Source organism: Zeus faber, assembly GCF_960531495.2.
Source record: "Zeus faber genome assembly, chromosome: 14".
NCBI classification, from domain to species: Eukaryota; Metazoa; Chordata; class Actinopteri; order Zeiformes; family Zeidae; genus Zeus; species Zeus faber.
Window position 1 is genome coordinate 6,982,626 of NC_137200.1, and position 12,500 is coordinate 6,995,125.

The 12,500-nt window shown below is 46.7% G+C and overlaps 1 protein-coding gene across 1 annotated transcript in view; it reads left to right on the forward strand.

The window, feature by feature from the left end:
• Window positions 1–1,020: 1,020 nt before the first annotated feature.
• The window catches only part of jade2 (jade family PHD finger 2), a gene marked incomplete at its 3' end in the record, with an annotated part of 178,949 nt that continues 167,469 nt past the window's right edge, over window positions 1,021–12,500 (forward strand). Inside the window, exon 1 of the mRNA XM_080014202.1 lies at window positions 1,021–1,593. The remainder of the gene's footprint in view (window positions 1,594–12,500) is intronic.

Below are 12,500 nucleotides of genomic sequence, written 5' to 3' on the forward strand. Positions count from 1 at the left end.
ATTGCATGTGATGAAATAACCTAGATTGCCTTTTCACAGATGGATCCTAAATGGACAAATTAAGACAAAACTACGCAAAACCAGATTCAACATCATTTATTTGTATGTATGGTGCAGTGAAATGATGAAGGTCAAACACCAACGGCTACGCAAAAAAAAAAGCAGTCAATAAATAAATAATGAGATCTAAAGTAGAAAAAAATATATACAAGTAGGGCAAAAAAATATTTATTTTCTATATTCTTTTGGCAAAAATATAAGAAAAAACAAAAGCAAACTCAAAATATATGTTTCTATATACTGTATGCACCAGAGTATGTACCGCGTTTAACAGTCCCTAATAATGTGAACAGTATGCAGCGCAGTGTGCAATTATGCAGATTAATATAAATATACATGCCTGTACTGGGAAACATAAGAGTTAACAAACAACGTTTGTTTGCTCTGGGGCCGGTTGCATCATGGCTTTGTATTTATTACCAAAACCTCCAAAATAATACTACTACTAATGATCATAAGAATAATGACGATGATAATAATGATAATAATAATAATGAAGACGCACCGCTTAATGTTTGCTTTGCTTCGACTGCGCTGTAACTTTCCCAGTGACAGGTGTGGGTTCAGTCCCAGTCTCCTCCTGTCCGAGGCGGTGTGATCTTACATTTACTGTACAAACTAGGAAGTGCAGCGGCAGTGAATTGAAAGTACGCCATAAATATGGCGCCAAAAGAGTTTTCAAGCTAATGATAGATAGGAGGTGAAGGAGCAGCGGCAGAGAACCGCCTGTGCATCCGTGCACCGCCGTGCGTGTCGGGGGAGCTGGGCTGTCTGGAGGGGCTGAAACATTGCGAAACAAGCTTGCAACCTTTTTTTTTTATGACTCATCCTTTTAAGGAAATTAAGCATCTCTTGTTTTTTTTTTTTTTTGTTCCCCCCCCCCCCCTCCACCGGGAAGGAGATTAGGAGAAACACGTACGCACGCAGCGGAGCGCCAGACCTGTCGGATTGACGCACATTTTGCGCTGTTATGGAAATGCGACGTGGTTTTGCAACGTTATCCGTGAAGAAGCGCCGCTGCTGCTGCTACCGCTGCTGACCGGAGGACACTCGGTCCATCTACTTTTTTCCAAAAAAAAAAACAAAAAACAAAAAAAAAAAAAATTAAATTCTTTTGGGTTCCTCCTAGATTTCGATTTGGACTCTGCAGGTTCAGTCTGCACGGACGGAAGGGACGGTCCGGTCCGGGGGGAAGGCAGACGATCCGCTCCAGCCTGCAGGGAGGGAAGGGACGGCCCGGTCCGGTCCGCTCCGGTCAAGCCTGCGGGGAGGAGGGAAGGCACGGTGCTGTCACCGCGCCGCGGACCCGGGCAGCAGGAGGGAGGGGGGGGGGGGGGTGGGGGGAGAGGAGGAGGAGGAGGGCTCGCCCGCTCAGCAGCGCCAGCAGCCGGCCGGGGCTGCTCGGGACTACCCGCTGAACCCGCTGGAAGTCCCATATGCGGCGGGCTGCAAATGATCTCCTGATCCCCGCGGAACCGCTCGCCGCCCGCCGCCGCCGCCGCCGAGGAGGACGCCTCGCCGCCCGAGCCCGAGGTAAAGCGAGACGCTCCGAGCCGGGACGGCGGGCTTGTTCCGCCGCCGTGACCGCCGTTAGCCTCCGGTGCTAAGTTCGTTAGCACGGGAGCAGCTCGCACGCACTTCTTTGGCGGCTCGTCGCCCCCCCCCCCCCCCACCGGGGGCGCGCGGGTCACGCAGCACACGGCGCGTGCAGCCGCGGGGGGAGAGAAACCGCGACGAAGTCAACGCGGCGATCGGGAAGCGTGGCGGGAAAACGTGCAGCAGCAGCAGCAACAACATCAAAAATAATAATAATAATAATAATAATAATAATAATCAGATACAATCGAACACACTCAACGCGGAGGGCGCAGCTGCTGCGTGTCAGGAGATGAACGACAAGTCCCAACTTTAATGTAACTAACGCGCGCTCCACGCTGTCCGCGGTTTGAATCGCGCCGTGACAAGTTGGCAGCTGTGTCGCGGCTGTTCGAGCGGCGCCGGTGCGGACCTGCGGGACGGGGGCTTGACGTTGCGTAACGCGGGGTTGAGTGCGGAACGCGACCCGGTGTAACGGAGAGGGAGTCGGCTCGTGGAGTGGGGTGTGTGTGTGTGTGTGTGTGTGTTTCTTTGGTTTTCGTGCGGGGCAGAGCACGCACATCGCAGGGAGTCGGCTCGTGGAGTGGGGTGTGTGTGTGTGTGTGTGTGTGTGTTTCTTTGGTTTTCGTGCGGGGCAGAGCACGCACATCGCAGGGGGTCGGAGCGGCTCCTCTCCTGCCTCTCGCCGCCTCCGTCTGGCCGCGGAGGGGGGAGTGGCTGTTGTTTACCTCCTCAGCGTCTCCTCGCCGGGAGGGGCGGGGCTATCGCCTCCGGTCACGCGCATGCCCGCTGCATCCTTTAATTGACGTTTATGACGTCATAAATGACGCCGCCGCCCCGACGACCACGTCATAACCTCCTGAATTCTGACTTGATATACAACGGTTGTATAAACGCGACTGTTTATCCACTAACGTGCGTACATTATCATATGGGACACTGGTAGTTTGAGACAAGTTCATTTGCCATGTATTTTACTCTGCTAACAAAAGTAGATTGTTCAATATTTCACGAGGGAATAACACCAGTGAACACATAAAGAAGTTTCCTGGCTGGAGGAGGTCGAGCTGCTTAATTTAAAGAGCTACTTGCTTAACACAAAAGCGAGCGACGGGTAAAATACCCCAGTATCTGTGGAGCCACTACTGAAACGGCGGTTGTCTAATCAAACGACTTGACCGCCACTAACTGTTGCGCTATTTAGAAGATGTCATACAATATCACCTGATGACTTCATCCGACCATCCTGCCTGATTGTTTTCTACGATTGTCCGACCCTGCGAAATAAGCTGCAGAAAGTGTTCCCGGTGTCAAATAACGTCAGACAAAGCGATGGCTTGTAAGACCTCACCGTGGCCCCTGCTTTTGGTTCGTTTTCAACTTGGCCACCATGAGTTGTTTCGGTTCGGTGATAATAGACTAGAGCACCCTCTGGTGGTGGAAAAGTAGGCGTCATAACTTTAAATGTCCAAAGATGGTGAGATTGTTCAGTAAGTCCTCATGTGTTGTCCAATTCTGCTTCCCTCAGTTGGTTGTTGACAGTTGACAGTAACCTGCTCTAGCGTGAAACTATTAAGCCTGAATCATCGAGGGCCTTGTTCAGTGTTCCCAGTTGTGACAGTATCTTTTCCAGTACCCAGCACCCGTCCTCCACACACACACACACACACACATATAGTTGTAAGAACACACGCACACACGGACTGTTATGTCATACATGTAAACACACGCACAGGAACAGAAGCACACACACACACACACCCACACCCACACACACACACACACACACACACACACACACACAGTGTTGCTCATTCATCCACTGAAACTCTCATTCTCTGACACTAGGAGATGCACACAGACGCACACGCGCATGCACACACATGCACACACGCACACACACACACACACACACACACACACACACACACACACACACACACACTCCTGCTGGGTATGAAACCGGAGATGAGTCATGGTGTGTGGGGGCATAACAGCTCTCTCTCTCTCTTTTCCCCTCTCTCTCTGTCTCCCCCCCCCCTCTCTCTCTCTCTGATACTTCCTCATGCAGAGTCTTTTTCTTTTTCATGCTTACTATCTCTTCCTGCATGTTCACCTCTTTCACAGAGAAACTTGGCATTTTTACAAGGCAAGTACACAACGAGGCGCATTTCATTTAACAGCAACATCCATCCACCCATCTTTCCTTCCATCCACCCATCCTTCTGCCATCCACCCACCCACCCTTCCATCCATCCATCCATCCACCCTTCCATCCTTCCTTCCTTCCTTCCTTCCTTCCTTTCACCCACCCACCCTTCCATCCATGTGTGTCTCCAACCGCTCATCCAACTGTTCATCCAACCGCCCGTCTGTCCATCCATCCATCCATCCATCGATTCATCATGATTCAGTCATGTGATGTGTCGCCCACTTTGGGAACCAGCTCTGAAGAATTAGCGTGTTTATCTGTCTGTCTGTGTGTGTGTGGCTGTATGTTGGCACTTGTGAGTGAATTCTTGCACCACGGGTGTTCCATGTTCCTGCAGTCATGTGTAACCCTAGCACGCAGGCGGAGAGCACATGTGCACACACACACGTGTGTGAGTGTGTGTGTGCGAGGGAGTGAGTGGGCCACTGTCGCAGCTTATCTGTGAGCAGTGTGGAGCACTGCTCTGTGATTGGTCAGAAAAGGGGGTAAGGCGCCCACGTTGTGCGTAGTATCGCATTAAACACTCAGTGGGAGGGGGAAGAGTAGGGTGTGTGTGTGTGAGGTGGGGGTGGGGGTGGGGTGGGGGTTGGCTGGTGGGGATTATCATGAATGGAACCACCACTGTTCTCACCATCCAACTCCAGCACATAAACAAGAGGGATATTACTAATTAGTCATTTTTTTTAAGGGTATCATTATAAAGTGTTTTAGTTATTAGTGATTGATTGTTCAGCAATTTAATGCATTTAAAAACGTGATTATTTGATTATTGTCATATTATTGACATATTTCTTTCAGAAGCCGGCACCCCATACTAGAGGGTGTTTTTCTTTTTACAAGCAATTCATTGTGGAATTAACCAGTTTGTGTTGGTTTATTTTTAATTGTCCATTGCATTTCCGCCATATTGATGCTTCTGTATGATATGTACGTATATGATATAGTTGTTAAGTTGTTACATATAAGTTAATTTAACTTCTGAATATATATATATATATATATATATATAATATTATGTGTATTATTTTATTTGTGACAAATTTGATCGAGCGTGTGTGTGTGTGTGTGTGTGTGTGTGTGTGTGTGTCGATGTCTTGCGATGAGTTGCTTGGCTGTCATGTCACCAGCCTGTGCTGCCCTCTGCTCTGCTTACCAACTAACCAACCAGCATGTCGGCCACAAGCCTATTAATACTGGAGCTCAGGGCTGTCGTGGAAGGAAGAGAGGGTGTGTGTGTTTGTGTGTGTGTGTATTTCTGTGCCAGTGCTTGCCTTCTTGTGAGTATTTATGAATGTGTTTTTGCAGTTTTTCTGCATGTTTGTGGCTGTTTATGTCCAAATTCTTTCCTAAATTACAAAATACTCTTGGACCAACAAAGCAGCAAACTAACAGGTACATTAATAACAACCTTCCAACTCCGGGCCGTACATAGCCACGAGCCCAAAGTTTTCTACTGTCTTTGTAGTTTTGAGAAATAAATATGTCATCAATCATCAATTCTAATTCTCGGTCAATCCCCAATTGAGCCCGTTTTACAGAAATTATTCACCTGAACTGAAATGCACTTCTCCATTCAAATAACAATAAAGAAAAAATATGGAATATGGAATTCAGTTTCAACACGTCATATGTACTGCATGTTCATTTGTACTGCAATGATAAATGGCCACTCAGCAGTTCCACACATCCTCTGTGAGGTCTGATAAAGATCAGTTCACATCTGAGGACATGATGATGTTGGCATACTGTATGAACTAGGGCGGTACACAATTTAAATTGTGTTATTGCAATGGGAAAGTGTGCAGCATACACATTGTTAATACTGTGCCCATTTGGTCTGGTCTTAATATTATGGGTTTAAGGAAAATATATGTTCATATTGAGCTGTATGCCCACCAATTCTAATCAAACAAGGCATGATTCAAAAATGTGATCAAATTTTGAGTTTAAGCTGGAGTTGCAGCCCATAAGAATTGAATAGTTTGTCCCCTCAGTTTTATCAGTATGTTGATAGCAGGCACTGGTTTGGTGGTACCACTGTATACTAGTATCGGAACTGTGGCACTATGCCCAATAAAAATGTAAGTAACCTGGATACCCATGCTTACACATTTAATTGCTGAGGAAATGGAATGTGCCTTTACAGATCCCGCCAGCAGCGTGGAGGTGACCCATGAAAGTTTTGGCTTGTTGTCAGTGTGAAACTTTGGCTGCAGTGAGGTGCTGCTAGTTCCACCTTGTTCGGAAAAAAAAGTATCCAAAACTGAAAAATGTCAACAGTGGCACTACAAAGCCGGTAAAAAAGGGGGACTCTGGATGAAAGGCCACTGATGCTTGATCTACCTACATAGCAACACTCAATACCGTTGTCATAGAGCAGGGGTCTCAAACTCAACTTACCTGGGGGCCGCTGGAGGTAGAGTCTGGGTGAGGCTGGGCCGCATCAAGTATTCCAAAAAAAAGTACAACTTCTTTTCCCTTTCCTATTGCAACACTATGCTGCCTTTAATAGGTCACTGATTACTCTTGTTGAGTCCGCCCACTTCCTCAGTCCTCTGTACCTTGCACTGGGTGACAGGATATATTTTCCTTCCACTTAGTGTCACTCCGGAATCACGTTTCAACCAAGAGACTAACGCGTTGGCTAACTTGTCAACAAACACCACCGGAAGCTGTCACGAGCCTGAGCTATGGTAGCGCACAAGTGATAAAAAAATAAAATAAAACGCCCAGGGCAACCACTCGCGCAACGACTCGGCAAAAAGGTGCGTGTGAGAAAATCGCGCGGGCCGCACTAACACTAGACTTTGATGTCAAGTAGGGGGCCACAAAATATCGTCCCCCGGGCCGCGAGTTTGAGACCCCTGTCATAGAGCGTTTGAAACAATTTACCCCAAAACTTGACAAGAGGAACATCATTCTTGTACAGACTTCATAAAACCCCCAATATTGTGGGGCGTGGTTTAGGCAGCCACAGCTGTCTTGGGCCCAGGATCAGGGTGGCTGTACGCCTATGGCTTGTCAGAGCAACCAACGAGCAACAGGTAAATCCCCCATCCCCACACACACATGGAGAGAGCCTCTGTCATGACTTGTCCATCTGCTCCCGGCTTGTTACACCTTGCCACTCTCTATAATAAACTGGTGTGTTTGCAACATCTCGGCCTGTGTCTCTGTCGGAGGGCCCTGAAAACGCCGCTCGGGTGGCGTGTGGCAGGCGGAACTGCCACACATCGTAATGTCAAATTGTTTTGTTTTTTTTGTTGTTTTTTTTTCAGCCGATATCGTTCAGGCCTATTTCTCAGTCAAATACATTACCACTAGGCACAGAAGGGGTGGTGGGAGTGGTTCATTTGGGTTCATCTTTTTACCCTGGGAAGATTTCTTGCGATAATGACCCTGCATATCAATTTTGTGGACATTTTAGATAAGATTAGATAAGATCCAACTTTATTAATCCCTGTGGGGAAATTCAGGCGTGACAGCAGCAAAAAACTGTGCCAGTCAAGGAAGGTATGAAAAGTAAGATGGAGATCAAAAATAAGATATGAAATAAAAACAACATACCGGCACATCTTCACTCACTGTTGGCATGGAGTAGCGCTATGCGCACCAGTAGCAGTGAGCTCAATGTCGGCAGATGGCAGTTTGCTAAAGTAAGTCATTTTCAAAATAAATAAGGTGTAGCTTGCGGAGCTGGTACTACAACTTTACAGTTCCACATGCTTCCAGGCCCTCATGGGCTGATCTATTTAAGCAGCCAATCCCTCTGCACTACCTGCTTTGCTTCGTTGCTGCACTCCCTCCACCTCCCCTGCAGCCACCTGTTGGGCTCTACTCTTCGATCCAATTGAGGGATTCAAGCTCGTCACTCCTATATTTCCAGCTCACTTAGTGCCTGTGTTTGCTGTACGCCTCGCCAGGAGTGATGAGCTGTTGAGCCCAGACGCCCAAACTCAAACGATGCATAATGAATAAAGGATCATTTTAAAGGGGACGTATTATGCTCCTTTCCTTACGCTCCATCTCTGAGGTCCAGAAAATTCCACTCGCATTATGCATTAGAGCCATTCTAAAATGCCTCTATACCGTCCAGAATGGGCTGTTTTTTGTGGTTGGAGCCACCCTCCCGAGGCCCCGAATTCTGTGATCCAATGGGGTTTGAGCTTTACTCCGGGTTCCATTGTATGGAGTACCTAAACATTCACTGATTTCACCTCATCAGTTCACCAAAATCTGTTTCTTAACAAATTTAAGAAATAAGCAATCCGGGTGCTGAATCTTCACTCATATTATTAGATCTACAAGGCCTCATTTAAAAGTTTGTTCCGACTTTGGTTGCCATGCTTCAAGCTTGTGGGAGACACGGACACGCACCGGGATTGGTTTCATGTAAACATCGGAAAATCAAATCAAATCAAATGAATAAAATAAATAAATACATCTACAATAAAAACACACTATTGTTATTGGTCTTGTTTGGAGAAACACACAGTGGCTCGCGACAGAGCCTCACACAGCAGAATTATTTTATACGTTCTTTATTTCAAAATATTTGTTTGTTGAGTTACTCAGATGGGGAGCGGTTCTAATTCTACTGTAGGTTCTGTGAGGTACAAATGGATCAAAAAAATGTACGGAGTGTTTCAGGACATGTTTTCTGACAAAGGCTGCTCACAAAAAACGGACTGGGTTGCCTTATGTCACAGTTTGTGTGCTAGTAGCTCCATCAGAGACCCAAATGTGTGCACAAGCGCTGAAAAAGGACGTTTTTCATAATATGTCCCCTTTAATTAAAATCGAAGAGGTATGTAGTGAACTGTGAGCACTGTGTATCGTCACGCCCCTGACCCTAACCTTATACACTATATATACTGTTCGGATTTAAACTCAATCAATAAAAAAGGGGATGTTCAACGTTAAACAACCAGTCCAGAGTCAATTTGAAAGTAGCCAGATTGTTCCCCAAACCACGTCGCCATCCAGAGAAGGACGAGCGGAAAGTCCGAACAGAGCTAAGAGCGAATGGAGCGAGGGATTGATGGAAGGTGGGAGAAGAGGGAGGGAGGGAGTCGACGCGGGGAGAGGAGTGTGGAGAAGAGAGGGATGGGGTGAGGGACACAGAGGCAGGGAAGGAGATGGAGAGGCAGGGAGGGAGGGAGGGGGGGGGGGATAGATAAACGGAGAGGTGGCAGGGGGGTCAGTGGGAGTGAAGGGCAAGTCTCCCCCTTCCCTCCCTGTCTCTGTTGGCTCATCCCTCTCTCCTCTCCCTCCCGGCGGCTAATGAACTCCTGATGGTGGCGGAGGGGGAGAGCAGTAGATCAATCTTCTATCTCTCTCTTCTCCCTCTCTCTCGTCGCCCCACCCTCTTTTTCTTGGCTCCCTTTTCTCCTTCATCTGTCTGACCTTCTCCCCTAACCCCTTCCTCCCTTTTTTCTCTCCCTCTTTTTTTTTTTTTCATCGCCCTCCTGTTTTGCTTACCTTCCCGCCTTTTACCGCTCCTCTTTTTGTGTCCCTCCTTTTTTATTTATCTCTCTTTCTTCCTCCTTTCCCCCTACCATGTTTCTTGGCAGGGCTTCTCGCTCTCTCGTGTTTGTCAGCACATTTCAAGGGACCCGGCGAGGAGAGAGGCTTACGGTAGTTGAAAGAAAAAGAGAAAAGAATTGAACCATTGCCTCTTCTTTTCTTTCTTTTTATCCATCTCTCAATCTCTCTCTCTCTGTTCTTGCATTCTCTTCCCGTTCGCTTCGGCCCATAATGCAGCGGCAGCAGCAGGAGCTGTGGCAGCGTCAATAAATATTGTGTTAATGTTCTGCTGGTTGGAAGTAGCAAGGTGATAAAGGAAATCTAATTGATTTCTCTACCTCGTTTGTTTGGACCCACGCCTCTCCCCCACCCCCTCCTTCCTTCCTTCCTTCCTTCATTTTTTTCTCTTTTAAAAGGGATTTTCATGACTTTTAACACAACATCATGATTTTATCGTGACAGCCGCTTTTTCCACTCCTAAATTCCCAGCTGAGGTTCGTCACATTGAGCGTTAAATGGCAGCGTGAAAAGATGGTATCGAGCTCTTTCTTTCCGTTCAAAGCTCCTCGTATCGCCAGAGCTTTTAGGTGGTACGTTCTCATCACTAATTTAGATGTTATCATTAATCATTTATATGATGTTATCTTAATTTCACGACAATACAATACCGCTGCAAGACGATAAACGCGGATATCGAAATGATCTGCTCCCCACCAGGAATTGAATTAAGCCTCATTAAAGGGAAGAGATACATGTATGTATCAACCCAGGCCTTTATTTCCCCCTTTGTTCCAATAATTTATAACCATATAATGTTCATAGCGTAACCTCGCTGAGCGCTTTAGTATTGAGAAACTTAACCACTCAAACTTACCGCTTAAAAACAGTTGGACGAGCCTTGAGCCTTCTAAAGTGCAAACGGTGCAAGGGCAAATCAGCTCTTTTAGCACTAGAAACAGGAAGTTGCGCCGCTTCCTAATGCCAATCGGCTTTTAAACAGGTTACACTTTGGGATGAACTGGGGAAATTACAAACGTTTTTTTGTTTTTTTTTGTTTTAAATAAAATGTGATTTGCCATTTGCCAACACATTCAAACAATGCTCTAAGACAGCCATTCCCCAACTTAAGAATGCAGCAACGCAATGACCAGATATAAGATACGACCCGGATCAAAAATAGTTAATATAAATAAAGAATAACATGCAATTTAAATACATGGTTTTGTTTTATTTGATCTGATAACTTTTTTAAATGTAAATATTTTTCAAACTTAATTACAAAATTGAACTTTCGAAGCTGTTTTTATTTATTGTAAATGGCCTCTCGCAGTCCACCTGCAGTACCTTCACGGCTCACCAGGGGTCGTGGCCCACACTTTGCGAAACACGTGTGCAACTATAATGCCCCATTTGCGAAAAGCAGATTTAAAGGCTTTTTTAAATGCTTAAAACCTTGCAACAGAGCAGTAAATTTCTCAATAGTAAAGCGTTCAGCGAGGTTGTGCTATGAACAGTTATCAATGAAGGAAAGCAACATTTTCATAAGGCCTGTGTATCGCCCACGAGAGCCATTTGAGAATAAGAAACGGGTTCTGTGTAATTCTGTGTCCATCATGAAGAGATTTCCATGAAGAGCTTGCAGCCTGAAGTGGTTGTTAGGCGACAGTCGGAGGGCGCCACTGAGAGTCAGTGATGGTGATATCACCATCACTAAGTGACTCATCACTCTGTGCCTTCCCGTCAGTCAGCAGATTTAGCCATCTGTGGGTTGTTTGTGTGGGATGTGAATATCTCGCGGCATCGCATTGTTTTGTGTTTGTGTGTGGTATGTGTCTACCATGGGCGGCGGATTGTACCATGTTGTGGGGGGACATGCGGGGGTGTGTGTGTGTGGGGGGGTGTAAGAGAGTGACGGCGAATGTGTCCCCATCACGCATGGTGCTTGTTTCGTTCCATAAGGAAACGGAGTAAAATATAATAACCTATATCTAAAACAAAAACACACTGTTTTGCTGCACCGATCACGGCTGCCCCAAGGCTGGCGCACCTTGGGCACTGTCGGTAGCATCAGAGTGGGAGCGATCGGGGGTGCAGAGTCAGCCCTGCGGGGCTATTTTGGATTAGATGCCCACCCCTAACGACGCCACTGTCGCCGACGTTCTATTTCCGTAATTCCTGAAAGTGGGGGGATAATAAATCCCGGTGTCCCCACCCCCATTCCAGGGCCCCTGGGTTCTACATCCGTGTGTGTGTGTGTGTGTGTGTGTGTCTGTTTTAGGGGGTCCGTAGGTGTGCAGATGTTACATTGGTGTGTGTGTGTGTGTGTGTGTATTTGTATGTATCTTAATGTGTGTCACTATGGAGGTGATGACCGCAGACGTGAATGAACCGGCTTTGCTAGAGGTCTTCACAGGTCTACCCATTTTACTATGGCCAATTGGGTTCCAGTGGGTCACATTCGCTTTGGGTCCCGGGTCAGTGTGTCATTATGTGTTGTACCCAAGTAGATCCAGGAGGAGCCGTTATCAGCGATCAGCGATTTTATTTAATCCAACATTGATAGGCTAGAAAAACAGCCCTTTAATGGTGATTTTAATTATCAGATCTGTTCCGGTCAAAAAGGTACCCGACCTGACTCGGATCTGGGACTCTCTCCCCTTGGACATGCATCGGTTCGACTAATTATGGGAGCCCTGATGATCTCTACTCCCTGCTTAGGCTGGATATATCCTTTTTTGTTTCTAAAATCTTGTCGTGAGGTTCACATTTTTTTAAACGCCATTCAACTTGGGTTCCCATTAAAATGAATGCAGGTGCAACAGCGCCGTGTGCTGTTGATGGGGTTGAGCTCAGGACTGCAAATCACCTGCAGCGAACAGAGGATAACAGCACCTTCACTGAAATCCTCCCTGGCTCCTGTTCATGGAAATGGAGCAATCCCCTCATTGTTTTGAACCAAGTGGAACAGTGACCGTGCGATGTGCCGACACCCGAGACTGCAACCAAACCTCCGGCTCTGTGTGTAAGATGTTGCTAATACCACGCCATTATTGAAATCAGCGGTTTGCCCAAGTTTCCTAGTACTTATTCTGGTTACTCCGGATTT